Consider the following 12,613-nt stretch of genomic DNA (forward strand, 5'->3'; position numbering starts at 1 on the left):
AGCCAGAAGGACTCATGGAAGGCCCTAGGAGGATTCTCTGTAGGTCTAGAGGTCTTATAATAGCTCAAAATAAGGAAGTGGAGGGAATGAAGCCCAATACGGCCTCCCAAAAGTTCAGTACGGCCGTATTGAACATTTTGAACTACAATACGGCCGCACTGAACTCAATACGGCCGTATTGAAGTTTCTGAACTTCAATACAGCCGCACTGAACTCAATACGGCCGTATTGAAGTTTCTGAACTTCAATACGGCTGCACTGAACTCAATACGGCCGTATTGAGGTTTTTGAACTTCAATACGGCCGTACTGAATTCAATACGGCCGTATTGTAGTTCAAAACTTCAATACGGGCCGTATTGACTCCAGGGCCCGTATTGCGCCTGTTCCCTATAAATAAGACGTCATTTGAACGTCATTCGACACTTTTACACAGTTTTGACTCCCTCCTTGAGTATTCTGGGGTTTTTGAGCAGTGTTCTGCCCTAGAAATCTCTCTGGGAGTCGATCCGATGAAGTTCTGGAATTCCGAGCATTTAGCTTGGAGATTCGAACTTAGTCGAAGGGAAATCTTCCGGATTTCCATAGTTAAAATTTTTTAGGAAGGAGTGAGCGAGCTTGTAGAGGGAGGGAGTGCCAAAAAGCCTCCTAGACTTCATTGATATATAAAAAGCACGCTTCAAGAGGTTTCTTTTCTAAAAATCCCTTCTTTTACCGCTTTCTGATTGTTGCATATTTAAATTTATCATCATGTAGATATTTAATTTACAATCGCTTATAATAAATAGGGGTAATTTAGTAATTTCGCACTATTATTTTTAGAAATAATCTGTCATAGGGAACCCGAAAGGGGCGCTGTGGGGTGCTAACACCTTCCCCACGCGTAACCGACTCCCTTACCCGACTCTGGTTGTCATGGCCGAAGTCGATTTTTGAATCGATTGCCTTAAACTTCTTTTTCCAATGTTTTGAGTAAAACATTGGTGGCGACTCCATTAACCCTTCCTTTTATGAAAACCGCTAATCCATGGAGGGTCCCGCTTGGGATTAACATGGATTGGTGAGCCTTTTAATAAAATTGCTCGTTTGACAAGGTCTCAGTTTGAGAATAAGTCATTCTTGCAATCCATATTTTTAAACAAATAAAAGAGTCCAACCATCCTTCGCGAATGCCGAAAGCCCGTTTTGGGCCGGTGGCGACAGATGGCGACTCTGCTGGGGAAGCCTCGAGAGTCAGTCCCATTTAGTGACAGATTATTTTTAACAAATAATAGTTAAAATTACTTTATTACCCCTTGTTTGTATGATAACATGCTTTATTTATATGGCTTTAATAACTGTTGTATGTTTAATTTTCCGCAATTGTTTGAAATATAAATTGCACACAAACCATTGCACACAACAGTTCCCTCTATACCCGGGGGCATGAGTGGTAAGCCATAGGGAGTGGATGTTAGTACGGCCGGTTGTCGAATGGGTCTATCTATAGGTGCCCGTAGACCGTTGTCGGAAAGCATCACTCAAGGTGATAACCATGAACTCGAGTCCGACAGTACGTTGGAGCTTTCCATCGGCTTACGACAAGAGGAATTGGGTCCCTATAATGGGGGCACCTTGGGGGCCTTGGACTGGTGAGAACAGTTAGAACCACCTTGAATATGCACCTTTCTGCAGGATACCCCTACCTCGTGATTCGCTCGTGACTGTTCGTGGATGAGTGAATTGTTTGTGCATTTTTATGTGACATTGTATGAGCATACATTGCACCTTTTAAACATACAACATTCCTTTTTAAATAATAAGAATAAATAGAAATAAGAATCTTCCATTACATGGTGTTAACATCTACCTTCATCACATTCATATAGGTAGTTTCCCTTTTCACCCTAAAAATACAAAAAAAATATATATTCAAAAAACAAAGAAAAATGATATTTACCCAAAACCAAGCAATATCATGCATCATCTTAGGGACATCCCGAAAACATGATAATGCTTAGTTCAATAAACACAATGCATGCATATTCAACATCATCATCTCATATCATGCATATAGATCATGGAGGGATCTAGGAGTCATTCATTTCATACATCTCTCCTAGTAATCCATTAATAAACATTAATAAAAAGAAAGAATTAATCGATGCGTATGTTCAAAGAATGGATCGCACGCCGTTCGTTATCAAATGTAAGCCAACAACCGCGCCAAGCGAACACACGTCAACTCCGTTGTTGGTAATCAAGACGAACAAAGGGGAAGGTCCAACACCGTTAAGGATCACTACTCCAAGGCCTTTTCCCTACGAATCAAATAAGGCTGTGCCATGGATATATGACATCCATTCTTCTGCCGACAACGATATCTCCAACATCGCTGGACTTGGGGGCATGACTAGGAGTGGCAGGATCTACACTCCCGAAGATCTTCAGGATAAAGCTCCCAAGAATAAAGGAAAAGAAAAGGAGAAAACCGAGGAGAATAAAGAATCCGAGGAGGAGACTGACGAGCTGTTAAAGTACATCCGACAAAGCGAGTACTCCATCATGGATCAACTTCATAAGACGCCAGCAAAGATTACTCTGTTGTCGTTGATCCTATGCTCCGAACTGCATCGACAAGCTCTGTTGAAAGTCTTGAACGAGGCATATGTGTCGCATACCATCTCCCAAGACAAATTTGAGGGGATTGTTAGTCACATCACGGCTAATGATCACCTCTCTTTCACCGATGAAGAGATCCCCGCTGAGGGACCGAACCACAACAACCCCTTGCACATCTCTGTAAAGTGCAAAGAGTATCACATCGCAAAGGTCTTGGTGGATAATGGATCTTCCTTGAACGTAATGCCAAAAAGAACGCTCGATCAAGTGGCAATCAAGGGAGTCCAAATGCGCCCGAGCAAGATGATCGTTCGAGCTTTCGACGGATCTAAAAGAGAAGTAGTGGGAGAAATCAATCTTCCAATCCAAATTGGACCCACTATCTTCAACGTCGAATTTCAAGTGATGGACATTACTCCGGCATACAGCTGTCTCCTTGGCCGACCTTGGATTCATGATGCGAAAGCTGTACCCTCTACGCTTGATGTTGTGTATTTTACTCGTATTTTAGCACTTTAATTCACAAGAATTCATAGCATAATCATGCATATCTTTCATGTTTTTAATAAATTTTTATATCATTTTCCTATTTTATGCTTTTCTTGGTATGTGTTGTGTTTTCTCTGAGCAGGATCAAGATTTAAGAATTAAAGAGGAAATGCTGAGCTACAGGGAAAATCACGGCCGTGATTCTAAATCACGCCCGTGATTCACCAGAGAAAATCACGGCCGTGACTCCCAATCACACCCGTGAACGCCACTGACCCTTCATAGATGTGCTCCAGAGAAGATCACGGTCGTGATTCTAAGTCACGGCCGTGATTCACTTCGCGTCCCAGCTTTTTAAGTTTTATGTTTTATTTTTATTTTTGTAATTTTTATCTTGGTAGTTTTACCTTTTTACCCTTTTAGGTTATAAATTAGATGAGGTTAGCCTAGAACAGCACTTTTTGTTTTCGGAGACAGTTTTTTAGTTTTTGACACTTGGAGAAGGTTGGGCGCCTGTGCCATCGACTCTAAGGTTTGCTTTTCTTTTATTCTTCTTTTCTTGGAGAACTACTATGAACTCCTGTGAGTAGTTTCCCTTTTTCTGGGATCAGGGCTTAGCCTTTGAGAACCTCTTTATTAATGCATTATTCAGTTTCTTAATTTTATTCCAATTCTTGATTTGTTCTTTTATATTTTATATATGAACTTTAACATTATTGTTTTCATAATAACATTAATTAAGGATGAACTGAGAGGAGAACTTGATTATAATTATGATAAACAATTAATCTTAATTTTCATAATCATAGATAATTAGGGATGAACTGAGAGGAGAACCTAATTATCGGAACCTAAAGGAACAGACTTGAGTGTTAAATCACGAGAGTTGATTTAAGCTTTCGAGGAGTAATAGATTAACAAAGATCTTAATGGGTTTAATTGAACGTAATTACCACGAGAGTAGGGATTAATTTTAATTGAACACGTCCTCGTAGCCTGAGAAGGTGCAAGGATTAAATTAGGTTAAGACTACCTTCAAGATGGAATAGAATTAATTAATGAAAATAATAATTCAATATTGTTGGAACTCTTTGTGCGAACCCTAGATTCCCGGAAATCTCCTTATCTTATCTTAAAGTTTTATCTTATTCATTAATTGCATTACTATCTCTTTTACCAGCGAATCTGATCTTATCATCTCAAAACAAACATTCTATCTGTTTTAAAATTCAAATTAAAATACTAGTAATTCTAGGTCAAACACGTAGTCCCTGTGATTCGATATTTATTACTTGACGACAACCGTACACTTGCGGTTTTCCACACATCAAGTTTTTGGCGCCGTTGCCGGGGACTACGTCTCTTGATTTAAATTACAATTATTTTAATTCGAATTTAAAAAAAAAAAAAAAAAATTAATAAATAAATAATTTTTTTTTTTTAGTGTTTACTTCTCCAATTCAGATTTCACGGGTCACTTTTTTTTTTTTTTTTTTTGCAGTGCCTTAGGGTTAATGCAAAAGAGATCTCTACGTCTTGGGAAACCAACACCACTTGATCCTGAGATTGAAAGAACTCTCCTGAGAAGGAAAAGAAACCTTTTTAGAGAATTTGACATGGCTGCACAACGAGATAATTTACCGCTTCGGGATTACTCTGCACCCGTAGCTCGTGGGATACCTGGAGGGGAGATGCGAACTGGAGCTACTGTACCAGCTTCTCTGGTGAATATGCTCAAACAGAACACCTTTGGAGGACTACCATCAGAAGATCCTAATGACCACTTAGAGGGGTTCTTGGAAATCTGTGAGACCCAGCAATTTGATGATGAAGTTTCTGATGGAATGCGACTCCGCTTATTCTCACTCACCTTGAGAGATAAGGCAAAGGTGTGGCTAAGAACAGTGCCTAGAGAAAAGATAGCAACTTGGGAATTATGTGAAAGAGCTTTTCTAGAGAAATTCTTTCCTCCTTCTAAAACTAAAGAATTGAGGAAGAAAATCACTAATTTCCAACAAGGCACTGGAGAAACTATTTATGAAGCATGGGAGCGGTTCAAAGGATATCTTTAAGCATGCCCACAACATGGCTTCAACCGTTGGCTTACCATCCAATTTTTCTTTGAAGGATTGGACCAACAAAGCACCATGATATTAGACTCAGCAGCTGGAGGATCTTTCATGGGGAAACCTATTAATGACTGCATGATTATTTTGGAAAATGTAGCCTCAAATCACAGCCAATACAGTGAAAGAGAAGTCACAGCAAGGAAAGGAACTCCGGGGCGATATGAAGTGAACAATATTGAGTTACTCTTAGCAAAATTTGATACTCTTAATCAAAGATTAGACAAGATGGAAAAAGCTAAGGTTAATTCAGTGGCTACAAATCAAGTATGTGACCTTTGTAGGGAACAAGGGCACACTGCAGTAGATTGTACCTCAATTTTTACTGGAGAAAAAGAAGATACTACTGAACAGGTGGCAGCTTCTCATAATTTCTATGACACTCCTCGAAGAGAGAAGAGTAATCCATATTCCAACACATACAACCCTGGTTGGAAGAATCATCCTAACTTTTCTTGGAAGAATAACCCAGTTCAAGGAACTAGCAATCAGCAACCTAATTTCCGTCCGTCCAATCACTTCATTAATGGGGAAGGAAATCCAGTACAGACACCCTCAATTCAACAAAGTGTTTCAAGATTAGAAAACCTTATGGAGAATTTTGTCACTAATCAAAAACAGACCAATGATTCAATGGCAAATTCTATTCAAAACCTTGCTGTCAAGGTTGAGAATATTACTCTCCACAACAAGATGCTGGAAAATCAAATTGCACAGTTGATGCCTAGTTCAAACAATTCTCCAGGTAAGTTCCCAGGTAAAACAGTTGCAAACCCAGCTGAAAATGTTAATGCTGTTACTTTAAGGAGTGGGAAGAAATTAGACGGACCTGTGTCTAATCAAAATGATAATATTGAGCTTGATGAAGACGCTTCTCCTATGGTTGAAAAACCTGAAAAAGAGAGATTAGAAAAAGAAAAAGTATCTTCATCAAAGCCTCAAACTGTTTATCACCCTCCAATTCCTTTTCCCCAAAGGTTAGCAAGGACTAAACTTGATAGACAATTTGAAAAAATTTTAAATATGATCAAACAAGTGTATGTAAACATTCCATTTGTAGAAGCTCTACAACAGATGCCTACATATGCTAAATTTCTTAAGGATCTTTTAGCTAACCGAAGGAAATTGGATGATAGAGAGACTGTTACATTGATCCATCATAATTTGCCCAAAAAACTTAAGGATCCTGGTAGTTTCTCTATACCTTGTCTCATTGGAAATCTAAGGTTTGAAAAAGCCTTATGTGACCTTGGGGCAAGTATCAGTTTAATGCCTTTATCAATTTGCAAGAAATTAGATATGGGAGAATTAAAGCCTACAGCAATGTCAATCCAGTTAGCAGATAGATCTATAAAATATCCCATAGGAATTTTAGAAGATGTTCCAGTTAAGATAGGTAAATTTTTAATTCCGGGAGATTTTGTTGTTTTAGAAATGGAAGAGGACAAACAAATACCAATCATACTAGGTAGACCATTTTTGGCTACAGCAGGCGTGATAGTAGATGTCAAACATGGAAAATTGTCCTTATCCATTAATGATGAAACAATGGAATTTAATATTGCTAAATCTGTTAGACAACCTTCTCTTGAAAATATTTGCTGCAGGGTTGATATATTGCCTAAAGACATGGAGGAAGAAGTCATGAGATCTATTTTGAGGGATCCCTTGGAGAATTTTCTAGTTGGAGGAAAGCACATAGATCTTGAGCGGATTCAACCTAATTATGCTTGCTTGATCGATTCAAGTCCCCCGTGTAAAGAAAAAGATCCTCTAGTAGAAAGTCTTCTTGAGCCTTCAACAGATTGGGGTTAGGAGGACGTACGCATTTCATTAATTTTATTCCAAAAAAAAAATAAAAAAAAAAAAAACAAAAAAATAAAAAAAAAACAAAAAATTTTCAGAGTTCCAGAGAGAATCACGACCGTGACTCTAAATCACGGGCGTGATCTTCTCTGGAAAATTTTTTGGAAAACTCCAGAGAGAATCACGACCGTGACTCTAAATCACGGGCGTGATCTTCTCTGGAAAATTTTTTGGAAAACTCCAGAGAGAATCACGGCCGTGATTTCCAATCACGCCCGTGATTCCCTGCTGACGCTCAACACATACAACCCGTGATTTTTTTGAAATTCCCCTTTTCCCTTATATATTTTTCCCCCTCCTTTTACATTCTCACTTCTCTCAAACTTACGAACTCTGCCCATTCTCTCTTTTCTTCTCTCCCAAACCCTAGCTTCTCACTTCTTCTTCCTCTTCTTCCCTCTTCCTCCCACATTCACTCCTTCCGTTCATCCATGGCTCCCAAGCGCACCCGTACCGTTGGTTCGTCCTCCACCGCTTCCGATACCCACAGTTACGAGGAAGAAGCAAGTGAAATTCCGCACCTTCCTCCGAGGTTCTATCGGAACGATGAACAGCGTGAGCGGAACGAGGTATTACGCTTCCGCAATATCCATCCTACCAGGTATCTCGACTTCCCATTTATTCGTAAGTTGGGTTTACGTGCTGATATCAATTTCATGTTAACTAACATTGGGTGGACAACCTTTGCTACCATGCATAATGATGTTGTTTATCCTCGACTAGTTCTTGAGTTCTTGAGCTCTCTCCACACGGAAATATTATCTGGGCCAAATTGTTCTGAAGGTTTGATTTCTTTCCGTATGTTTAACCAAGAACACGAATTAACCCTGGCTCAGTTCAATAATATTTTTGGATTTCCCACTGGAGGGAGCACGAGAACCCCAAGTTCTTTCAACCCTGGTTCTTTTTGGTATAGTTTGATAGGTACAAGTAATTGGGTCGCTGGAAAATGTAATTCCTCTGCTTTCCGCCATCCCGCCATCCGTATTATGCACCGCTTTATTGCCTCTATTGTTTTGGCCCGAGGTGATTCTGAAGGAAAGGTTCGTTTGAGCGACCTTTTACTTTTATGGGCTATGATGGAAAACAGAGAGGAGCCTATTGATTCTGGCAGTCATTTGGCACGACAGTTCCAGAGTATTTCCAATACCAGCCACGGTGCGATTGTGAATGGCGGCCTCATTACCACTATAGCCAAACACCTTGGCTATCACGCTTGGCTGGACCAGTTAGAATCACTCCCTGGAAGCCGTACTATTAATTTTGCTACCTGCTCTTCTATGAACTGCATTGCGAAAGATGAAGATGATAAATACTACTTTGTAGTAACCCAGTCGGGAGTGCACCACCAGTTACCAAATCTAACATACACCGTGAAGAACCGGGCTACACGGCAATTTCCACTGGAGCCATTAGAGGACCTACCTCCAGCAGCTGAGGAAGCGGCTCCTGCAGATGAGGAAGCAGCTCCTGAACAACCCCCTCTACATCCTGGACCTGAGGTGGACAATGCTGCTATCCTGGCAGCTATTCAATCAATGGATAACCGGCTGAAACAAATGGATGAACGCCAGCAGCATTATAATTACATGGTTGATCAAATGTATCAATGGCACATTCAACGGTATCCAGATGATTTTCCACCACAGTGAGATCTTTCTTATTCCTTATTTTACTCTGATGCTTAGGGACAAGCATTCCTTTCTGTTGTGGGTTGGTTGCATATTCATGCATTTTATAATTTTGTCAAAATAATCTATCATGCATTCATTAGCTCTTTGCTTCGGGACAAGCAAATCTTTAAGTTTGGGGTTAGGAGGATGTACGCATTTCATTCATTCATGCAAAGTAAAAAAAAAAAAAAATAAATAAATAAAAAAATAAAAAAATAAAAAAAAATCATGCATATATACATATTCAGTTAATCCCAGCTTGAATTTGTGTTTGAAAAGTAAATATTTTTAATGAAATTGTTCGTCTTTGAAAACACTGAATGTGATGAATTGAATCTTGAAGTCTCAGAACAAAAGGTTGAAAAATTAGCTGGTTTTGTGGCTAGCACTTGGTTCTTAGTATTGAGACTTGAAATGATCGAGAATTATAAAAATAGTCTCTTGAAGATAAATTCTTTTTAATTCGTGCTTAAAAGCTTTTGGGGGGTAATAATAAAAAAAAAAAAAAAAAAATCACCTAGCACCCCTTTGAGGTCATAGGTTAGAGGGAGAATATTCTTAACCTTAGAAAACTAAGGGAACTAATTAGCTACTGGGGAATTGTTTAGTAAAATAGCTAGACCCCCTTTGAGGCTACGTGTTCTTGAAATTATCATCCTCTCTACACCGATTGGCTACTGGGGAAATGTTTTAGGTGAGACAAAAACAAAAATAAAAATATTACCCCTATTTGTGTCACAAGCATTGAAAAATTATTTCTGTTAAATTATCTTCGTTTAACTAATGAGCTTTACAAGATTTGACATCATGAAACTCTTAGAAACTAAGAGTTGGCGCTAGTAATGAAAGATTAAGATTCTAATTGGACCTTGTGAGACTAAGAGTGAAGATTTTAAATGCTCAGTTAATTCTTGATGATTCTTTTTTTTTCAAAGTGCTAATTATTGTTTGAGGACAAACAAAAGTTCAAGTTTGGGGTTATTTGATGTTGTGTATTTTACTCGTATTTTAGCACTTTAATTCACAAGAATTCATAGCATAATCATGCATATCTTTCATGTTTTTAATAAATTTTTATATCATTTTCCTATTTTATGCTTTTCTTGGTATGTGTTGTGTTTTCTCTGAGCAGGATCAAGATTTAAGAATTAAAGAGGAAATGCTGAGCTACAGGGAAAATCACGGCCGTGATTCTAAATCACGCCCGTGATTCACCAGAGAAAATCACGGCCGTGACTCCCAATCACACCCGTGAACGCCACTGACCCTTCATAGATGTGCTCAAGAGAAGATCACGGTCGTGATTCTAAGTCACGGCCGTGATTCACTTCGCGTCCCAGCTTTTTAAGTTTTATGTTTTATTTTTATTTTTGTAATTTTTATCTTGGTAGTTTTACCTTTTTACCCTTTTAGGTTATAAATTAGATGAGGTTAGCCTAGAACAACACTTTTTGTTTTCGGAGACAGTTTTTTAGTTTTTGACACTTGGAGAAGGTTGGGCGCCTGTGCCATCGACTCTAAGGTTTGCTTTTCTTTTATTCTTCTTTTCTTGGAGAACTACTATGAACTCCTGTGAGTAGTTTCCCTTTTTCTGGGATCAGGGCTTAGCCTTTGAGAACCTCTTTATTAATGCATTATTCAGTTTCTTAATTTTATTCCAATTCTTGATTTGTTCTTTTATATTTTATATATGAACTTTAACATTATTGTTTTCATAATAACATTAATTAAGGATGAACTGAGAGGAGAACTTGATTATAATTATGATAAACAATTAATCTTAATTTTCATAATCATAGATAATTAGGGATGAACTGAGAGGAGAACCTAATTATCGGAACCTAAAGGAACAGACTTGAGTGTTAAATCACGAGAGTTGATTTAAGCTTTCGAGGAGTAATAGATTAACAAAGATCTTAATGGGTTTAATTGAACGTAATTACCACGAGAGTAGGGATTAATTTTAATTGAACACGTCCTCGTAGCCTAAGAAGGTGCAAGGATTAAATTAGGTTAAGATTACCTTCAAGATGGAATAGAATTAATTAATGAAAATAATAATTCAATATTGTTGGAACTCTTTGTGCGAACCCTAGATTCCCGGAAATCTCCTTATCTTATCTTAAAGTTTTATCTTATTCATTAATTGCATTACTATCTCTTTTACCAGCGAATCTGATCTTATCATCTCAAAACAAACATTCTATCTGTTTTAAAATTCAAATTAAAATACTAGTAATTCTAGGTCAAACACGTAGTCCCTGTGATTCGATATTTATTACTTGACGACAACCGTACACTTGCGGTTTTCCACACAACAACGCTCCACCAGAAAGTCAAGTTCATAGTGGGTGACAAACTGGTGACTGTACAAGCTGAAGATGACATACTCATCAGCAAGCCATCCAACATACCTTATGTGGATGCAGCAGAGGAAGCTTTAGAAACCGCCTTCCAATTGGAGATCGCCAATGTTGAGACATTTCCCCGAGAAATGAAGAAGGTAGCCCATATGCTCACCAAGAATGGATACTTGCCGGGACAAGGACTTGGCAAGGACTCCCAAGGAATTCCGGAGCTACCCATCATCAAGGATAATCCGGGGAAACAAGGGTTAGGATACAACCCTGTTAAAGATCAAAGAACGAAGAGGAATCAAGATCCTTCTCGACGTTCTTTAAGCCAGATCTTTAGAAGGCCGGTTCACAAGCATCAAGGCCGGTCGTCGTCATCAAGTGCTCTCCTCCTTCCGATAGGGATGTGTAAACCTGATGACTATTAGAGATTACTCCTCGGGGACAGCCCGACCCCCGAGCCTCGATAGGGCACATGTTTCCACTATGATTATAATAAAATCATTCTTCATTATTTCTTATTGCTTCTTTTCTTGCTTACAATAAAATTCTAGACCGCATTATTTAACCCTGTTTGAATAAACATAAATGAGGTTAAAATCGTCTTAATAACAATAAACCCGCATCATTTTTATGTGGAAGTGTGTGTGACAACTTGGAGCACCTTCCCTTGGCCTCAACAAGTGCCATCATGGATAAAAAGAAATCCTTTAAAATAAAAGAAGCTCGGCAGGAAACCCAAAAAGGGGGCTGCGCAAAAATAAGAGCAAAAGACCCGCTAGGAATCCCACAAAAGGGTGACCTAGGCAAAAATTAGGGTTACAAAATAATGAACAAAAACAAAAGCCCGCTAAAACTCCACAAATGGGTGTTTTAGGCAAAAGTTAGGGCAATCGAAAAACAGAATAAATCCATGATGGTACCACCAACTAAATTCAACAAAGGGGCTCAAGAAAAGCTATCCAAGTTATCAAATCACAAACGTTAATAACCAAGACGTGCTTAACTTCATAAGTGTTTAATCAAACAAGCCTAAAAACTTAAGCCTACCATTGGCCAAGCCATTCTTACAAAATCCATTTTTCAAAAAATAAATAATCCCCTCTAAAACACAAACTTTCGAAAAAATATCCTTTCCTTCTTTTCTCTCTTGTCCCAAACGATTTTTGAATAATCTAGTGGAAACATGGAGATATAGTAGTCAATAGGAGGGTTGACACATCTTCTAAAGGAAAGGAAAATCATTTGGTTGATGACACCAAATCTCAATATAACATGCATCATTCCTCGGTTACAGAAATCGGCAGCGCATAGTCCGTCTGGAGGAATGGCAAAATCCAAACAGAAAAAACGCATCGGTTAATTCTTTTGAAAAATGAATCAAATAGAATTAGGTGCATCATACATCATACATGCATACAGATGATAGGTGTACTGGAAGATCACTTATTCTCTGTTTATTCAAAAAAAAAAAAAATATATATATATATATATATATATAAACT

At 38.3% G+C, this 12,613-nt stretch overlaps 1 non-coding gene across 1 annotated transcript; it reads right to left on the bottom strand.

Moving 5' to 3' along the window:
• Positions 1-5,074: 5,074 nt before the first annotated feature.
• Positions 5,075-5,181, bottom strand: LOC145958471 (small nucleolar RNA R71). The gene has a single exon (XR_014434312.1). It is a non-coding gene; the product is annotated as a small nucleolar RNA R71 (small nucleolar RNA).
• Positions 5,182-12,613: the final 7,432 nt, after the last annotated feature.

Source organism: Cajanus cajan, chromosome 5 (assembly GCF_000230855.2).
Source record: "Cajanus cajan strain Asha chromosome 5, NIPB_CcT2T_4, whole genome shotgun sequence".
Taxonomy (NCBI): domain Eukaryota; kingdom Viridiplantae; phylum Streptophyta; class Magnoliopsida; order Fabales; family Fabaceae; genus Cajanus; species Cajanus cajan.